Below are 21,002 nucleotides of genomic sequence, written 5' to 3' on the forward strand. Positions count from 1 at the left end.
CCCACACAAAATCACACATTTGCTATACATGGATGATCTAAAACTACTGGCAGCAACAAATCAACAACTCAACCAATTACTAAAGATAACAGAAGTATTCAGCAATGATATAAATATGGCTTTTGGAACAGACAAATGTAAGGAAAATAGCATAGTCAAGGGAAAACACACTAAACAGGAAGATTATGTATTGCATAACCACAGCGACTGCATAGAAGCGATGGAAAAAACAGATGCCCATAAATATCTAGGATACAGACAAAAAATAGGAATAGATAATACAAATATTAAAGAAGAACTAAAAGAAAAATATAAACAAAGACTAACAAAAATACTGAAAACAGAACTGACAGCAAGAAACAAGACAAAAGCTATAAATACTTATGCTATACCAATATTGACCTACTCATTTGGAGTAGTGAAATGGAGTAACACAGACCTAGAAGCACTCAATACACTTACACGATCACAATGCCGGAAATATGGAATACATCACATACATTCAGCAACAGAAAGATTCACATTAAGCAGAAAGGAAGGAGGAAGGGGATTTATCGACATAAAAAACCTACATTATGGACAGGTAGACAATTTAAGAAAGTTCTTTCTAGAACGAGCAGAAACTAGCAAAATACACAAATCAATCACTCATATAAATGCATCGGCTAGACCACTGCAATTTCATAACCACTTCTACAACCCTTTAGATCACATAACATCAACAGATACGAAGAAAGTAAATTGGAAAAAGAAAACACTACATGGCAAGCAGCAGTATCATCTTACACAGCCACACATCGATCAAGACGCATCCAACACATGGCTAAGAAAAGGCAATATATACAGTGAGACGGAAGGATTCACGATTGCAATACAGGATCAAACAATAAACACCAAATACTACAGCAAGCATATTATTAAAGATCCCAATACCACAACAGATAAATGCAGACTTTGCAACCAACAAATAGAAACAGTAGATCACATCACAAGCGGGTGTACAATACTAGCAAATACAGAATACCACAGAAGACATGACAATGTAGCAAAAATAATACATCAACTGCTTGCCTAACAACATAAACTTATAAAACAAGACGTTCCCACATACAAGTATGCACCACAAAATGTACTGGAGAATGATGAATACAAATTATACTGGAACAGAACCATTATAACAGATAAAACACCACCACATAACAACCCTGACATCATACTCACCAATAAAAAGAAGAAATTAACAACACTAATCGAAATATCCATACCCAATACAACAAATATACAAAAGAAAACAGGAGAAAAAATTGAAAAATACGTCCAACTGGCTGAGGAAGTCAAGGACATGTGGCATCAGGATAAAGTTGACATTATACCAATTATACTATCAACTACAGGAGTCATACCACACAATATCCACCAGTACATCAGTGCAATACAGCTACATCCAAACTTATATATACAACTACAGAAATCCGTAATTATTGATACATGTTCAATTACCCGAAAGTTCCTAAATGCAATGTAACATATACCGTACAGTTAAAAGGAAGTCACGCTTGATCAAGGTCCGCGTCACCTTCCATTTTTAACCAGACACAACGTCTGAGGCAGGAAAAAGAAATAATAATAGTAGTAGTAGTAGTAGTAGTAGTAGTAGTTAGTGTAAATTCTATTTTCAGTATTTTTACTAGAAAGAAATAATAATAGCGATGCTGTGGGCTGTAAAAGCAACTGTTTTGAACAGGCGTTATAGTGAATGTCAGTAGACTAGACAAAAGTGGGAGGAAATAAAACGTATTGAGCTCGGCCGTGATAAGTGCAAAATCCTCCATTTATCACAGAGGAGAATTACAATTGAGTGTCACTGTGTGTTTATGGCGATGAATATTTTACAAAGTTCTTACCTTGGTAAGATTTAAATAGAAAGTACAGGTAGGGTAGCTAAAGCCCCTGGTACCATCCCATTCGAGAGAAATGGGTTATGTGCCAACAACGGAATTCCGGCTCTCTTTTTCTGTCTTACCTATGAAAACAACGCAAACACGACAATTGTAAGTCCGTACGCACTCATCAGTCACATCTAACCTTAAGACACAACTCTCACTCTTCATGAAGAAAAGGTGCCATTGTGCACGATAAAATAAAATATTTTCAGTCGGGCTGCTGAACCTATGCCTCGGGGACTCCCAGCCAACAGTTTCCAGTACTTTAAATTTTTCGGTTTTTCAGCGTTAAAGAAAAAAGTGCTGAATGTCAGACACATGTTAAAGGTATTGATAGCTGTTAATTTCTTTATTTTGTTGAGGACAATACGTTTACACTTACACAGCAGATATCCACACACTTTCGATTACCCGATGTTATTCCTGCTAATGACAGGACTAACAACGAGAATGTTTTTAAAAACACGCCACTTCACTGCCAGTCGCAGTATTCAGATAATGTTATACACTGGTGTCCAAAATTAAAACAACAAACGGAAATTTTGCAAGGTTGCGTTTATTTTGCCAAAAAACAATATAAACGGGTGATAGTAAAGTAGAAACAATGTAAGGAATACAGAACATAAAAAATTCAACATGCATAATGGTAGACAAAAAGTTCATTTTTTCCAACGTAACGGATTCGCACACACATTCCGACAACTGGTTAATTGTGCTCAGTATGGGATGTGACCACCTCTGGCGTCAGTACAGGCCTGACAGCGACGGGGCATGCTGTGAATGATGTCATAAATCTCATGTTGAGGCAATAACGCCCGTTCTTTACGCAGAGCTGCTGGTCAGATACCAATTGACGTGCAGTACTAAGGCGGTACCGTCGCGCCCTTAAACCAAATAAGGGTCCTCTCTTTCTGACGTCACACGTGGTCGGCCCTGCTTTGGTCTTCGAGATACAGTTTCGGTCTCTATAAACTGTCGCCACATCCGAGAAACAACAAAACAACAGAACGATGCATATTACGCCATCGCGCCACGTCAGTTTGCAGCTGTCATACTTTCATTCTTCCTATGGTCCTCCACCTCAGAGAGTCCGGTAGGCGTCTTCTCTGTGCCATGCTGCACCGTCTGTGACTCTTTGCACGACGATTGTGGATGTGGGACTACCAAGCACACACTATCCCGTTCGATAAGTGCCCTGACGTCCTCGTTGGCGTGGTGGTCCGTTGACGGGAATGCCATCTTCTGTGCACAACACGATCGTACGGACGTATGTTGTCAGTTTGTACGATTTTATTGTGAATTAGACAGAGGACGGGGAAATAGCGGTTTGTTGCTTTAATTTTGGACACCAGTGTATTTTGCCACTATATTTAGTCAGAGGAGGTCATTTGATAACCTTCTGTGGTAGAAGTATAAAGATTATTTTCCTCCAACTGAATGAATTGTTGAAAGCAACTGTGTCTCATGTAAAGTATCTTGAGACCAGCATTTAAAAACTTGTTTGCTTGAGATTCTTTAAGTACATTGTAACCGAGCCCATAAAAATTAAAGATGATAGGAGTGAATTTGATACAACAATGATAACACTGGCATCGTCGTCACAAGGTTAGCAGTTTTTCAGTAAATTTCCAAAACCGATCAAGATGAATCTTTAAAAATACTTAAAGCATATTTGTACTTATTCTAAAGGCATATGAAGAAACTGTCCTAGATAGTTTCATTTTAAAATAAGAAAATTACATATTGTTTCTCAACGTGTCTGAGAAAATAGTGTGAAAATGTGTTACACTGTTGGAAAGTGTAACTGAAGACTGAAGGATCGTCATATGGGCATATTCCGCTATGTTGTACAGAGAGGAGTTCAGTGCTACGGTGACGTCTCGACTTCAGTTTTTAGACTGCTCATCACCACGTACGCTCGTATGAATCCCAAATATTGCGTCCCATTTAAGCGACGATTTTTCAGTGTAGTGCAATTGCGAGTCAGCGATTATGCAGTCTTTTTTCAAGTTAGATGATAGGATGAATGAAGCTGAAATACTTTTTAATTATGTTGGTGGCTGGACCGTGTATATAACGCGATATGTTGTGGTATAATGTGCGAGCGAATCGGTTTTTTGTGTTAAAGCCATGCATAAAGTAATATTTTGATGTTACTTGTCACACCAACAGCAGTATAACGTTCACAGCTTTGTTTTATACTCCTTAAATTAACAGCGCAAACCTGTAATATGATTGATATGGGCTTTCGGAACCGAAGTCCCACGCGTGTACCCTTGAAAACTGCACGACACAAAGCTGGGCCCGTCAACACCGACATTGGACTGTTGATGTCTGGAAACATGTTGCCTGGTCGGACGAGTGTCGTTTCAAATTGTATCGAGCGGATGGACGTGTAGGGGTATGGAGATAGCCTCATGAATCCATAGACCCTGCATGTCAGCTGGTGGAAGCTCTGTAATGGTGTGGGGCGTCTGCAGTTGGAGTGATATGGGACCCCGGATACGTCTAGGTACGACACAGACAAGTGACACGTACGTAAACGTCCTGTCTGATCACCTGCATCCATTCATGTTCATTGTGCATTCCGGCGGACTTGGGCAATTCGAACAGGACAATGCGACACCCGACACGTCCAGAACTGCTTCAGAGTGGCTCCAGGAATACTCTTCTGAGTTTAAACACTTAAGCTGGCCACCAAATTTCCCAGACATGAACATTATTGAGTGAATCTGGGACGCCTTGCAACGTGCTGTTCCGAAGAGATCTCCACCACCTCGTACTCTTACGGATTTATGGACAGCACTGCAGGATTCATGGTGCCAATTCCCTCCAGCACTATTTCAGACATTAGTCGAGTCCATGTCACGTCGTGTTGTGGCAATTCTGCGTGCTCGCGGAGGACTTACGCGATGTTAGGCGGGTGTACCAGTTTCTTTGGCTCGCCAGTGGAAGACTGACTACATAGTTTCATTTTTATAATGTTAGGTAGATGGAAATCATCAAAATAAACATTGCTGCTTGCCATGATCGCACTTACTGGCAGAAGAATTTTTTTTTTTTGTTTCACTCAGAAAATGCATCTGAGTATGTTAACTGAAAATAAATTTGCCCTCTTCTCTCACTCGGGGTTTCATTCACCAAAACTAAAATTTAATACGTACAGTGACTGAACATAAATAGCTGAACTACACCTGACGTCTTTGTGAAGCTTGGCCAACGTATTGTCTGTGCTTCAAATACAATTTTAACTTCACTGTGCAGCAAACGAAAATGTTCAAAAATAGTTTATTCCTTTCATTAATAAACTGCGATATTATCTCACCATGTGATAAGGTTTACGTGTGTGCAACCTAAAATGCATCTTCCGCGTGGGCCTCGCAGGATAGACAGAGGCGTGTGCTCAAATGTCGTGCGACATTCCAGTTGCAAAAAAACGAAAAAAAATATAGCGATGGGAGGCTTAGAACCGGGGAAATTTTTTCTGATTTTAAAAAAGTTTTACTTGTGGACGAAAGTTTCGTTGGGTGTGTTACCAACGTTTACCAAACTCCCTTAATGATATTAAATTGCGTTTTAGTGAAAGTCGACCTTTTTGCTAGGTTTACGTGTTGTTAAGAACGTTTTTTTTTTTTTTGTGTGTTGACTGGGCGTCATTCACTAATATGAGAGATAGTGTGTTAATGTGCTTGCCACTGTTTACGTTTTGGTAATGTGTGAATTAGAGGATTTGAAGCCTTTACCCTCTTGTTGAAGTGTAGGGGTTTTGGAAAAAATGCTGATGCAATACAAGTATGTCGGCTATCGGCGTTTTATTTGTTGGTGGTTAACCTCGAATGCTGCCCTTGACGCTTGGACGCTATGTGAGATAAGGGTGAGCGCAGTTTGCCTTTGTTGTGGGAGACCAGGCGCCTGTGGCTGTCTTTTGTGTTGCCCATGCACTGCTCATAAAACGTATTCGCGTTCTCGCCGTCGTTACGCGCTATCTCGGTTTTACGGTCGCACGCAGTTCCTGCTGACAGCACTGTACGCAGCCGGTTACCTCAGTGTGCTGTTGCAACATTTCACCAAAGGCGTTTCCTTGTGCGGGAATATCCATTGACGATAGATTGTGAAACGAACAGAACTGATAATTGGCTTTATAAAATTGAACATGCCGTGACCGACTGTGTTCCATTGGATTATATAAAGGTTGTAATGTGTGCTTTTCACATTAAACGCAGTTGATTCGAACCATATAATTCTGCAAGGCACAATGCAGATTATGACAGGCAACAGGTGAATTAATCGTGGTCGTGGTTGTTCTGCTGGAACCAGTGTCTCGTTACGGGTGACTCTATAGCGAATTTAGCAAGGAACTGTGACATATTGTGGGATAAGACTAACTTGGGTTCCTCAAGCAATCTTTTTTTTTTCTTCGTCGTAGTTGTGTTAGCCATGAAATCCAGTGACTTATAGGGAGAGCTTAGAAACTAATTCCAACTGTCTAGGTGTATTGTTAAACGCCATGAAGGTCGACGGTCTCTGTTGTGTAATTTTTTTAGTTTGACGTTTCTGCCAATTTAAATACGAAAGTTCTTCTCGCAGGTGCCCATTTAGTCCCACGGACGTTTCATTCCGCGTAATTGTGACAGCGAGAAAACTGCAGATAATATGCATAATCTTTGCTGAGACTTAAATTCACATAATCAGGGCTGATAAGGGCTGTGAAACGGCAACTTTGACTGTTAATGTGGGAACTGTAATTACCACAGATTTCTATGTTAGCCTCAATATTAGAACAGTGAGCGTTAGCAGTGAAAAGTCAGTCTGCATCACGGCCGAAACTTGAGTTTCCTGGCCACGGTTGAAAATGCTCTGAAGTGGCTGATAACACATTTTTTTGTATATAAAAGTAAGAGAGATACTGCAGAACCGAATGGTCATACCATTTCAGAATTTTGTCAACGGCTGTAACTGTGTCCTTTCCAGCTACAATCTGAGAAGTGCTTTATGTATGGTCTGAGAGGTTGACGCGCACTAAGCACCAGAAATTAATGAAACATCAGTTGCAGGACAGCTCTGTCCTGATCACCTGCGCTGTATTCCAAAAACACACAATTAAAGTACAACTGTTAACATACTGCAACAGAAACATGACAATTACATATTACTATATTACGTAAAAATTCGGAGTACTCCTGTACCGTATGCATCACTTTCGTCTCTCTCAAAAGAAAAAAAAAAAGCTTGTAAGTAATATGTCACACGAAGTGAAAGAATGAAGTTATTTAGCGGCCAATAAAATCAACAAACCAACAACCGTTCTGTTCATTAGGGAGTAAATGATACAGCTCTCAAATAATCGCTGGAAACGCTACTTTGAATTGCAGTTTTGTAATATTAGGAACCCACTTTGTTGCAGAGTTCAGACACGTGTTTTATTAGCTGTTCTCATTGAAACTTTGACGACTTAAGAAACAATGATGACGTAGCTTTCATGTTGTGCAAAACTGAGCAGAAACAAGATTTTAGAACGGCTGCGTATTACCTCAAATGAAAATGTTTTTTTCTTCCTTGCTGATAGGACTAGAAGTTTAGAATTAATTATTCCGAAATATCGTAGCAATTTCGGTACTATTTTGCAAAAAAAGTAACTGGAGGTTTGATTGTAGCTTGAACAACTAGCTACTTTCTTCACGTCGACATTTTTTGTGTTAACGTTTCTGCTTAAAAGAAATTACTATTTCAATTACTGCTGTTATCAACAAGTCACAAAGCTTACGGACAAGAGCCGCCATTATAAGATATGTGGGCTGATGAAGAGTTGGCGAAAATGTTCAAATCTCACGAAGCTTGCACGTACGTTCAGTCAGGGTAACTTTTTACGTCAGGATATCTTTATACCACTTATCGCGTTTGCTTCATATGACTGCAGCTCCACCTACTTACATTATTTTGTAGTAAGAGTAACAGTTTTATTAGCTCTGTGATTTCTAGTTAGTATTTCAGTTGTCTTTCCTACTTTCTGCAAGCTGTTAGGCTTGTGATTATCCTTTAATTGCGTTGGCTGTGAAGAGAGCTACTGGCTGCAGTGATTTATGTTGAACAAGGTCAGGTCGACACAAATATCGTGATATTTCAAAGTAAACCTTCAGTTCTAACCGATTTTGTTTGTTTTCACTTTTTATTAATATCTGATTTCCTTTAGGCCTGATCAAAATTTACCCGACGCATTAGATACAGGAAACACTTTGTTTTCTAAGACTAGTTTAAAATTATCTGAATGACAATGTAACTTTGTACTAGTATTAAAGCTGAAATTTTATTCTAATAGGGCATAGTTAGTGTACGTTTTTACTTTTCCAAACACTAAGTAACTAAAGACGTAAAACATTTCAACGTCTGTTATGATGTGTAATTTTTGAGTGTCCAGTATTTTAAAAAAATTGTATGAAATGGTATAAAGTGGTACAAAGTTACCCAGATTGACTGTACTGGAAGGAACTACAGATTGCCGTATCCATTAAGGAGGAAGTCGTGCCGCGCTTTCTTCCTTCTCTCTAAGAGACGGGCACAGTTTCGTGTCGAATTGATTCAGGAAGATCTCCTTTCCCTCACAGAGCAGGTTATCTTACGCGATTTGGTCCCTCTGGCGGCTGTCCGCCCTGTTATTATGTCTCAAGTCGTCGTAGTTCCTGCTTCGAAGAAGCATAGACCGTAAATTTATTCTCCGTTGAGAAAAATGTTAGAGAAATCAAAGCGTACGTCTTGCATTACAACCGATGACATGGCTTCCAAAAGTTCTTAGAATGCAAGGATTGAGTTAGTCAGCATTTAGCATAGCCACTGACATTCGTTCGACTTTCAAATGTCGAGAAATTAACTCAAGAAGAAACGGCACTCATTAAACGAGCATTACATTTCGTTCTGGTAGAGGATTCAAGTAAATACCGTTTTTTTTTTTTTTTTGGTAGATAGCTTTTCACATGAAGAATAATACACACAAAATGAAGATTCAGTTATGCTAGTATATCTATGTTTTCAGTTACAAGACTGGTTTATCTTGTATAAGTCTTCTCTATCTCTCTCTCTCTCTCTCTCTCTCTCTCTCTCTCTCTCTCTCTCTCTCTCTCACACACACACACACACACACACACACACACCTCTCTATCATCAAATTAACTATCCCTCTTTTCGCTCAGATTTCATTCAGTACCTCTCCATTAGCTATCTGACGTTCCCATCTAATCTTCAGGATTCTTCTGTAGCACGAAATTTCAAAAGGTTCTGTTCTCGTTAGTGATGTATACAGGATGTTTATTTTAACTTGGAACTACTAAATAGCTTGAAAAATACGCATCGTATGAAGCAAATGTCCCAGATGAAAAGTTGGTATTTTCAAAGGTGACATCTGTCTGTGCTAAAACTGGCCACCACCTAACTCCATCACAATCTATCGGGGGCCAACTGTTTGTCAAATCGGAACCCCTTTTTTTTATTGCAAATTCGGATTCTACGCCAAGAAACACTCCTAGGATTTATCTGAAACCATTTTCTTTCCATTCGTGGTAGAAGGAGCTGTAATCGGCACGAGAGTTACGGTCGTTTGACGGAAGAACGCACCGAAATCAGTCACCCCGATGGTGTGGGGACTCTCCGAAATCAGCCATGAAGGGAACAGGAAACTACGTTACGTTAAATGTAGCTTATTTGTCAGACTTTTAACTGCCTGAACGTATAAATTTTACTGTACAATCTGATTTACAATACTAAATTAAAATTTTAACGATGATACAACAGTTTAGAATAACAGGTTAACATTTTTATCGAAAATGTTAAGTAGAATCAGATGACTAAGTTCTTAATTGCAAAAAATGTAGAAACTGAGTTTTGTTGATTACAGCGTCATTTATCACGAATGGAAAGAAAATTCGTGGTAACCCCTCTTTAGTTTTTCGTGTACCATGCGTATTTTTTAGGTATTTAGTTGTTCCATGTCAAATCAAACGCCCTGTATATTATAGATGTGGCAGCAGTCAGACGCAGTTGTTATGATTAACTGGAAGCACTTCCATAACGTACCTAGTTTAGGGTCTCCTTGTTCTCTGAGTATTTCGTGACATACACATTCGTAAAACGCCATTTTGGGCTGGGTTGTAGTACCTGCATAGTAACGTGTTCCCATCTGTTTCAGGAGTCTGAAGAGAACTCTGAAGACTCGGACCAAAACGCCAGACCCAGCAAAACAAAGTGAGTATATAGAATATGCAGCTAATGTCTCAAAAATATTAGCTCCATAATTAGAACACAGTATAATTGGGCACATTTTATTGCTTTCGCTTCCGCTGGACAGCTTTGGCGATAAACGTAGTGCTTGAGGCGAGCACGCGCAGATTTGATGATGAGCTTAGCGTTGTGAAGCGACAACACATCATGCCACAGTTAATGTCTCTTGGAGTAAAGCGTTTTATAATTAATCCAGAAACCCTCGCTTTTGTATTGCATACGCTAATGTTCAGATCCTTATACTTTTTGTTTCTGAGTATAGCTCGTTCGGGTACACTTCATGCTTTCTATTATGTTGAGTATAATTTGATAGTCGCATTCACTGCACTGTTGTCATGAAGAGACTAACTAAGGATGCAGCCATCGTTTGAATATTCGGCGGTACATTGTTAATGCTTTTTTGCGTTGGACAGACAGTGCAATTTCGGCCCTGTCTAGTTACCTGCCTGTTATTGCACGATATGTTTTGGAACGGTGACGCTTGTGTTACGGCCGGTGGTAGCTGTTGAATCTGTAACCGCCTAACAATAAACGCATTTGCTATGAGAACCCCGTTATACCGCCCTTGCTCTACTGACTGTAGCATACGGCGTGGAACGTAATTTGTCCCTTCCCACCGGATGGTAGCGTTAATTAGAGCTCCCTTGAAATAGCTGCAACTTTTTTCCCATACTTAAGTGCTTGCAGTTTTAAGACCGAACATTAGCGCTCGTTCTTCTTTGTCAAGAACCGTTATGGTTTATTGGTGCAGTCCTCAGCTATTATATGAAAATAAGTCGTGATTATCTGAAGTACAAACTACTATGGTCGGATATTTAGCAATGGCTGTTCTTCTTGAATAACAGGTAGGAAAAAAATCTGTTAATTATACTGCAAGAAATCCAGATGCCACTGTATGTTTGGAAAGAAACTTGAGAAATGGAACATTAAAGCGCAAGACCAATTAACCCTGTTAAGCCTATTTTGGGATAACTCTAAACAGTGTACATTGATGAGCCAAAATATGACGATAGCTAATACCGCGTTGGTCCACATTCCGAACGCAATACAGCAGCGATCCTACCTGGCATGAATCTAACAGGTTCGCGGTTGATTTCCGGAGGTATGTGGCACCAAATGTTTATGTAAAGATCGCACAATTGTCATAAATTGTGGGCCGGTGGTTAATGGGTGGGGAGCTGGTGCCAGATAGCATCCCACATACGTTCAATCGGGTTGAGACCAGGCGTATTTGGTGGTCAAGACATCACTGTCAGCTCACTATCATTCTCCTCAAACTTCTCTAGCACGATGTCAAATTAAACACCTTTCAGCCGTCTAGTTCCAAACCTTATTTTACTTGGAAACCTGTTTCAGCGTTTTACTACGCCATTTTCAGGCCCTTGACCGTTGTGTACGAAGATTCTACCTCGGCTGTGATGAGAACAGGGGCCAGCAATACTGGTATTAGTAGGACGGCAGATGATGGTTGAAGTTATCGCTATAGCAAAAACCTACTAATACCAGTATTGCTGGCCCCTGTTTTTATCACAACCGAGGTAGAATCTTCCTACACGTCAGTCAGGGGCGTGAAGATTGCGTAGTAAAACGCTGAAACTGATTGCCAAATAAAATAAGGTTGGAAACTTGGAAGGAAGGCTTAAAGGTGTTTAATTTGACATCCTTTATCGAACAGACGAGTCCCGCAACTATCTCTAAACAGATGGATATGCATGAGACTCTAGCACGATTCTGGCCCTATAAAATGGGCTGGGATGATGCATTCGCCGCCGGGGAAGACATCAAGATGAAGGGACGCAGGTGACCCATGATAATACATCGTCTGCAGCTGCCTTGGTGCCGTAGATTACTGCCACAGGTCCCATGGAAGCCCGGGTGGATGTCCCCCATAGCATAATACTGCCCCAGCAGCCTGCCTCCATGGCATGGTGCGTGTTTCGAGCATCCCTTCGCCTCGATGACGGTATATCTGTAAAAGAACATTGACCTGGTGTAACAAGAAACGTGAATCATCGACTACGCGACACGTTTCCATCGATCCATAGTCGAATCTCGATTTTCCCTTGCACATTGCAGGCGTGATTAACGATGTCGTTGGATCTACAGGGTAACAAGTAGGGATCATGTTGAGCAAGGTGTATTGAGTGGTGTGCTCCAGTGTACTTGTGTTTGCACCAGCGTTGTACTCTGCTGTCGTATCTGCCACTGGTTGCCGCTTACCATGTTTTTCAGAGCGGAAAATCCTCCGACGTGCAAGACCCCTGATGAGGCGTGAACGTCCAACACCTTGTCATCTCTTCGTGATTTTTCCGTTCTTCAATCACATTCCATAGATGTTCACGACTGTAGCACATCAACAGCCGACCACCTTCGCCGTTTCCGAGATCTTCGTTCCCAGGCGCAGGGGCTTAACAATCTGCTCTTTGTCAGTGTCGCTTTGCCATTGTATTTCGGTAGTTTCCCTCGTATCGTCGCTAAAAATTGTTCCCTTTTCGTTTCTGCTTCAGTTGTACTCTTTCCTTAATGTGAAATGTATCCGCAACGCCTCCAGGCGTCATTCAATCTCCCGGTTGGCAGTGGTCATAATGTTTCGGCTCAGCAGTGTAAGTCTAACCTGGTGCAGCATTTAGATGCCTCGTCTGGGCCAGTTGTCGAATGTGAAGCACGCTCCCGTGGTTTGGGAATTAGTAATTACAGACGTAAAACCTTTAGTTACATGTTGTCTCTGAAACAGCCGCTAAAAACAATAAAAACGGAGGGGGTATAGACGACGAAAATTCTATGTGGTGGTGGTAAATTCCTCCCTCAGCGATTTCTAAAGGCTACTATCAATGTAGATTGAAACATCTGTTGTATTGCTAATCCGCCCTTGTCTTCAATTTTCTTCTTTTATTATTATTATTATTATTATTAGGTTGTAACTCACACTTAAACTGTGTTGAAATAAGACCCCTTTCGCACACAGACTTTGCCTGTAAATAACCGTGTACTTTACTGTCCTTTATTTGTGGGTGAAATTTAGTGAAAACTTGATTATTACTTAAAAAAGTAATATCAAAAGTAAAGTAACTACGACCATTTAGTCTTCGAGTATAAGAAGGTAAATAGCCTTCGCGCTGGAGTGTTAGCATAGCACACGGATCTACAGTAGTTCGCGTCTGTAAACTTCCACGTCCAAGGCACATGCCCACAAATACATTTTATCACGTAACTAAAAATTTCAAATGCCAAAGCTGCAGCCTTGACAGCGCCTGGTAAAATAATTCCCAGCCAAATCACTGAAGCACATGCCGTTTTTTCAAAATTTGAATACAAACTTCACTGTGGGGAGGCACTTTATCTTTATAGCACACCTCGGTTTGTTCGATTTATTTATAGCTATGCCCCTTAATAGTGGCCTCATGTAAAAAAATTAAGCCTTTGCTTGCCAGTGGTGTTTGTGCGTAACCTAGTTTACCAGTGGTTTGATGGCGGAACCAAGAAGTTTGCTGGTAATTACTGACATCTAACGGCCAACTGTAGCTCATGCTTTTGTCCTCCGCTGCCTAAAAGCTGTTCCTTGTTTGTGATTATACAGTCCAGTGAAATTCAATTTTTACTGATTCGTTGATGTGTTGAAAGTCACTTCTTATGCCGCAAGTATTTGTCAGTAAAATAAACGTGTGTAGTGTCAGTCTGTAAACACTGGCAAGTAATTAGTCATCTCCTCGTCCCAGCGTGTTGAAGACCTGACAGGTGTCATGTTACATTAACTACTAGATGAATTAACAAGTAATCAGAAGTACGTAACCTCAGGCAGTGACAATGAAAGTGACAGGGTGGTACTGTATAATGTAGCATTTTCTTGATGAAGCTCAAGTCAATGACAAAATAATCGTCAGCGAAGTTAATGCAGAAGATAGAATGAGTCTGTAAGATAGTTGCTGCCATTGCAGGGCATCAACGTGTTCGCCAACGACGGACGACAGCATAAACAGTGCACATAAGCTGCTACAAACGATACATGCCTAAAGCCAAACTTGTAAATGAATCAATGTAAATGCCTGCAAATGGAACATTAAGGTGTGCATTATGTAGCATAGTGTGACACCCATATCATTCGAAATGGAAATGTCAAACATGTTGTGTTAGACTATACAAGAATAATAACTGTTTTGCGCCGCGCATAGTGGCGGCGCAATTTTTGAGGCTCCCGCCGGAGGTTCGAGCCCTCCCTCGGGCGGGCGTGTGTGTGTTGTTCTAATCACAAGTTAGTTTAAGTATTGTGTAAGTCTAGGGACCGATGACCTCAGTAGTTTGGTCCCTTAGGAATTCACACACATTTAGTGTTCTGCAGTGTACAAAAAATGTGAACAATACCTGATCCACCAGTAGTTTTGTTGTGAAACCACAAACAACAAAAATCTTTTAAGAATTTTTTCGCGAGATACTCTTATTAAGATAATCAGACATGTATTTGAATATACCTATGCTAAGAAAATAGTAATTCTAGTAATGCTTCAAGCAGTGGGCACTTAAAATAGGTAAGATAATTCACCCTGACTTCGCTATTCTTGTGTGCACAGCTTCAAACTTTTTCGGCGATGAAAAATAGCCGCGTTTCCCAACTTGTATTTGCTATTTGGACTTGGGCTCATAATGTCACTGGTGTCCTTACCACTGACAATACGGTAAAGTAATACATGTCTTCCCTCTCGATTCTGCTGCTTTTGTTAAATGTTATATATGAAGTAGTGCCATACTTTAAAGTTTAAACCCTTCAAAACATATTTCTTCCGTTTTAGTTACTTGGTTCCCATTTTTCCTGTGAAAATTCACCAATTGTAAAAAAAATTAGAAACCTGTTTTGGACTTGGACCACCTTGCAGTGTGTGTGTGTGTGTGTGTGTGTGTGTGTGTGTGTGTGTGTGTGTGTGCGCGCGCGCGCATACACACACGTGTCCATTTCAGCACAGTTTATTGAGATCAAACAGCATCGACCGGAAGTAATCGTCAGGCTCTGATGTGTTCCTTGTCACGCAGTACTCCTTTTTTGTCGAAAAGCGATCTAACCTATCCTTTCTGTTTTATTCGCCTATTCTTCTGGCATAACTGTCGTACATACAGTCTTGAATTCAGTGCAGCAAACTCTATGTTCGTGGACGAGTAATTACTGTGCTTTTTCTTACAAGTCAGCATCTGTAGCAAACAGCATTTTTAAGAGTTACGGGTTTACGCGTCTAACTCATTTTAGTTTGAAAGCACTTAGTGATAATATTGCGTAACGTTTGGTGGTCGATCTGATCCATCATCCAGGTATTTTCCACTGAGGTGTTACATCACCTATACGGTTGGAAATGCGGTATCGGTTAACTGTCACCACACACTGGTAGCAGATTTCACAGGAACCAGAGAAACTGTGATACGATTACGTAAAGTATCTTGACGTTGCACGCCAGCCGTAAAATGACACTTAAAGTCCACGGCAACTTGAAGATTTCCATCTATTCTTAAGTAAAGGTTACACATTTTGATTCCGTCTCGATGAACATCGGTTCATCAGTGAACACAGTGTGTGCAATAAACCGACCATTATCAGCTTTTGTCTTACGCAGGGTGTTCCCTCAATGGTGATTGGAAGTATCAGGGTTGAAGGAAAAGCGAAAACATATTGAGACGCAGAACGCTAATATGAATCGAGTGAACATGGGAAAATTTCATTTTTACCTTTTATCTATGGAAGCATAACATGCCCGCAAGTTCTGTCGCGTTCATTCGAACAACGCCGTACGAACAGTGTCACGGAGTGCGTGAATCCTTATCAGGGCATCCTCTTACATTGCTACGTGACTCGTGCACGGATTTTTCACACGTCATCAGAAGAAACCAAGTAGTGTCAGATCTGATCAAGTAGCTGGGCAGCTTCCAGGGTACGCTGGACACGGCTGTTCACATACAACAGTCGTTCCCAAGCTTTCTTAGACCATTACCCTTGAGTGCAGACAGACATTAGCTAGTACCCCCGCCCTTCCCTCCCCCCGTTACCTGTTGTCCCCTCCCCCACATTATCACCAACTTTAGCACCTAACTAAACTGTAGAATGAAAGATTTTTCTCGGAATGCTTTTATTTTTAAAATGATGGGAGAGGATTGATACTTACTGTGTGTGTGTGTGTGTGTGTGTGTGTGTGTGTGTGTGTGTGTGTGTGTGTGTGTGTGTGTGTGTTTGCAAAATAAATGACGAAGGATTTCGTGGTGTATCGCAAGTGCCACCCACAACTTCTCCCCAGAAAAGAAAGCTAAGTATCCACAGTGAGGGTACGCAATTGTTACGAAACATGCTTCCCCTGCAGTACTCCTCTCCATTGAGACACTTGTTTGACCTGAACGCTGCAACACCATTTAAAATCAAACAAGTTCAGATATGTGCACTACACTTAGTGTTCGTAAATCATTTCATTGCTGCACTCCTTACTTGTGAACTGGCAGAAACTGGACGACTTCAGGCTGTTAATGCTTTGTGTCTAACCACTATAACAACGAGAAAACAACAACAATAATACTAATAATAATAATAATAATAATGCTGTGTACAGCACTATAGTAGCCCTTATGTAGTCACTGCTGTGTCGTGTTGTCAATTAATTCACTTATCTGTTTCGAAGCGAGTAATGAAGCAGTTCCTGGACTACTGCAGGTACTACCTCCAACTTGGAGAAGACATTTTCTAGAGATATTTAGCGTTTGTTACGTATATGTCTCACTTTTATCATCAGCGATGCACGGGACAAAGCGCAACATACGTGTGCGGTCGGTGTACTGTGTGAGAAACATGTAACCTCTATCGCATTAATGCTACTAATTGAGAAAAAGTAATTATTGATAACTTATGTAATCAGTATTAGAGTCTTATAAAACTGTAATGATCTTGTGAAAATAATTTAGTTTCGTGACTGAAACACAATCGAATTGTTTAGTCTTTGCCCATTAGAAAATTTCATTTTACGCCTCAGGGGGCTATCACCCCCAGGTTGGGAACCGCTGACGTACAAGATGCACGAAGTAAGCTGTGGCTCCATTATGTTGGAACCACATTCGCGCACGAAGATAAAATGGGCTACCTTCTAGCAATATGGATAGTACCTCTTCCAACTACAGTGTACACAGATCCAAATAAGCGGCGAGTAAGCAGATGCGGGCGCATTAACCAGTCATTAGCAGTGGCCGCTCACGAGTTCACTGCAAATTTCCGTTGATAACTAGTCACAACTATAGCGTAGGAATTCTCAGCAGTACGTACGTGATTATTGCGACTACTGAAAATTCCGTCTCTGCCGAAACAGGCCTTATCCCAGAGAGATAAGTACGGACGAAAGTGAGGATGAGCCATATAGCGCTGTAGCACTCATTGTCTCAACACGACGCGAGGTCCGAAGACAACACGAATTGAAGCTTGTACTTGTAAATAATAAGGTTGGGCTTCTGTTCGTACATTTTATTACCTACAATACCGTAGCCTAGTCAAAGAAGACCAAAAATGTTGAATAGGGGGGGAAATCTTTTAGTTGCAAATTTCTGTACAGTGGTAGGAAGGAGTGTCATAAACAACCTACTGAAAATACCCACCGGTGGGAGGTAACCATGGGGTTGGGGGCACTTAGAGGTCACATTTTTATGCTTACCTTGAATAACTGCAAAGACGGCGGCTTGTAGCGAAAATGTTTGCCAGCACAAAATTAAACTACATTAAATTTTTTACAGAAAAGTTCCTGTTCATTTTTTCTCTAGGACTCATAGTTTCAACAGTTGAAGGGATGGAAAAATCGCAACATTAAAATTAGTGTTTTAATGGTGTAAAGAGACTGTTTACTGTTACATGAAGAGGGTTAAGAACAAATATTAAATCGTGTTATGTGCGTGTAACAGGGTGAAGAGGCGGCTGTGGGTGGAGAGTAGAAGCGCAGAGAAACGTAGGTCGCCGGATTGGATTGCAGTCATGCAATTCCCTCCTTTGTAGTTCTACAAACGGAGGCAGATGATTCCCCGCTCTGTCAACCCTAGTACGTCACAAGAAGCAACTACTGGGTGTTTTACAAAGTTACATAGACTTTCCGCAGTGCGCCGACATGCCAGTGGGGTGTTTATCTTCTGCAAAGTGCGTTAACACTAAATGGAATACAGATACGGGTTACAATAATACTAAGGCAAGAAACGCATACGTACAGGATCTACGTAAACCTCTGCGCGCTGTTTTACATTGCTAGAAGGGAAATTGATTTTACTCATGCTTTACGGCAGCTGTAGTGTTCTTTCGGGAAAGGAAGATTCCCCACCACCATTAGCGGTGCTTGGTTTTCAGTTTATACATAGACGCATCTCTCTCCAGCATCTGTTGTCCAGTTCTCTTATGTGAGTAGACAAAATAACTTCATGCAGCTCAGGTATGTTATTTTCAGGTTACTGAACACATACTTGCAGTTGTTAAGTGAGTTATTATGTAGAAAAGTTCAGCAACTGCAACTGTCTGTCACACTAAAGAGCCTGTCGGAAATGTTACAGGCTGTCAGTGTGTGACAATGTCGATCCCATTGCTACTACTATCACTGGCTGGAACAGTTTTCACCGCATGAGGTATATCGTATTCATCACCGCAGCCTCAGCTCTGTCAACTTCTGAAGATGCTCAGAGGCCTAAATTGTGTACCTCTCCAACAGAAATAGGTCACCTACGTGTTGTGGAACAAGATATTTCAACATAAGTCAATCAATTCATTATAGCAGGTTACTGTTCTAGACTTAGACATGATCAGTCCCATTCCATCACACATATTCACACCCACTTTTCAAAATAAACTGTGGATGTTTGGTAAGTGGCTCCACTCGGTGCAGCCCCGTCTGCAAGTGCCAGCAATTCATGAACGGAAGAGATTTATGCATTCTGTCAGTGACATAAACAATGGTGAGAGAAATGCATTAACATTCTGCTCATTCATTAATCTACCACCAAGTGACTACAACACAGTTACATGGCTTTACAATACGCTGTTAACGGCATACAACAGGAAGGTGCCACAATTTCCAATCCAGTGCCTTTCCCACCAGCACTACGAAGGGCCATAACAACTTCACATCTAAAAATAATACATTTCTCAGTCACTTTTTTTCAGTTTTTAGTGCGAAGATGTCATTGACCTTCGTAGTGTAGGTCTGCAATTTTGCAGACAATCACGTCCAGACCGATGGCATCAGTGCACATGTCACGCCGTCTGCAGTGCAATAATGGACTTTCCTGTTGGTCGGATTTGCCTACTTTACGTTGTTAGCAAGTATCAACATTAATAATTGAGGTAGACGTCTTACAAACAACGATTCATAAGTTTTTGTACATATTTGCCATTCCCCATCTCCCTGAAAGTTTATCACGATACCAAAAACCTTGGCCACCACTCTGGTGCTTAAAAGACCCAGTTTCTTCTAAGATTCTACACGCTGCAATAAATTTATTCCAGTTAGGAGACACCTGTTGCGAAATTTCTGTAGGTACAGTCATTTAGCTTCCGAGCACTACATATTGCTGCATTGTACATGCAGATTATTTGATCAGTGGTGCTCAATCTTTGACAACCAGTCCTGATCGAAATCAGTCGATAAACTTCAACCACGGATACACAGCAATTCAGTCTATACTGTTTTCAAGGTAGCACCGTCAGTCACGATGTGGCAGGCAGTTATTTACTCTGGAACGTAAGCACTTAGAAATACGTGTCTCACAAGTATTGCTCAAGCAAGACCTCATGCCACCTGAAATTTTCTTTGGTTCCATGTCTCAAAATAATTAGTTTCGGTTCTCTACAGTCTATATAATTTTATCCCTAGAGGTTTCGGACACGCTCTAGAGATCCCAACAACTGACATTAAAGCCTCTGTGATGAAATGAATGCCATCTGGCGTCACGTTGCTTCCGCTGTGCAGCGTTCTTCGACGAAGTTCCGAGGCTGATTTTATTCCTGTCCTATAAGCGACGTCAGCTTGAACTAACAACTGTACATAACAGAAGTGCACTCCAGTAGTCAGATGTGAGCAGATAGTAGTGGACGTTCGCCCGTGGTGTGTGAATGTTGTTGTGGCACAAATCGCAATGGAGCAACACCTCTAAATCAGGTGATCAAGAAATTCTCCAGAAAGTATGTGCAAAGTTCGTCTCGTACACCTTGACTGCCGAACAAGAAACAACGATGCGCAGACGCCTGCCGCGATTTAATTGAATGGGGAAACGCGGACAGTTATTCTTTTCCGAAAAAAGTCGTCATGGATGACGAGACTCGGTGTTAGCAGTACGAACCTACAACAAAACAACTTACAGAAATTCACATGAAGGGTCAGCGTTTCGATGACATAACCAACATTCAAGCCAGTGTGACATTAGAGCTGAACAACATCGCAAAGAAGGCATTTTCTGACAGCTGACATTGTTATATGAAAGTTCTGTGCAATTTACTCAAGTGGGGGGAGGCTACGTTTAACAACTGAAGCATTAAAATCACCATGTTGAGGTTTTTTTATCAAGTCTCGAAACGTTTTGGACTGGCGGCGTATTGTAATATTTACACACGTCACAGGTACTTATCGATAACATCCCTGCTTTATGATCGCAGTACCTGTTAAAGTTGACATTGCTGATGTACTCTGCAGTAACTAATTGTTACAGTACACACACAGTACACTAAAATCTCACACTGACACACCGTGAAATATGCGACATACTTGTGTGACTGATGGGGGAGAGAAAAAGACCCCGAATTATTGTCTCCTT

At 40.9% G+C, this 21,002-nt stretch overlaps 1 protein-coding gene across 1 annotated transcript in view; it reads left to right on the forward strand.

Moving 5' to 3' along the window:
- Nucleotides 1–21,002, forward strand: part of LOC126470344 (uncharacterized) — a 913,419-nt gene that overhangs the window by 350,308 nt on the left and 542,109 nt on the right. The window contains exon 2 of the mRNA XM_050098134.1: nucleotides 10,120–10,175. The gene's annotated coding sequence lies outside the window, so the exon portion shown is untranslated. The remainder of the gene's footprint in view (nucleotides 1–10,119; nucleotides 10,176–21,002) is intronic.

This window comes from Schistocerca serialis, chromosome 3, assembly GCF_023864345.2.
Source record: "Schistocerca serialis cubense isolate TAMUIC-IGC-003099 chromosome 3, iqSchSeri2.2, whole genome shotgun sequence".
Taxonomy (NCBI): domain Eukaryota; kingdom Metazoa; phylum Arthropoda; class Insecta; order Orthoptera; family Acrididae; genus Schistocerca; species Schistocerca serialis.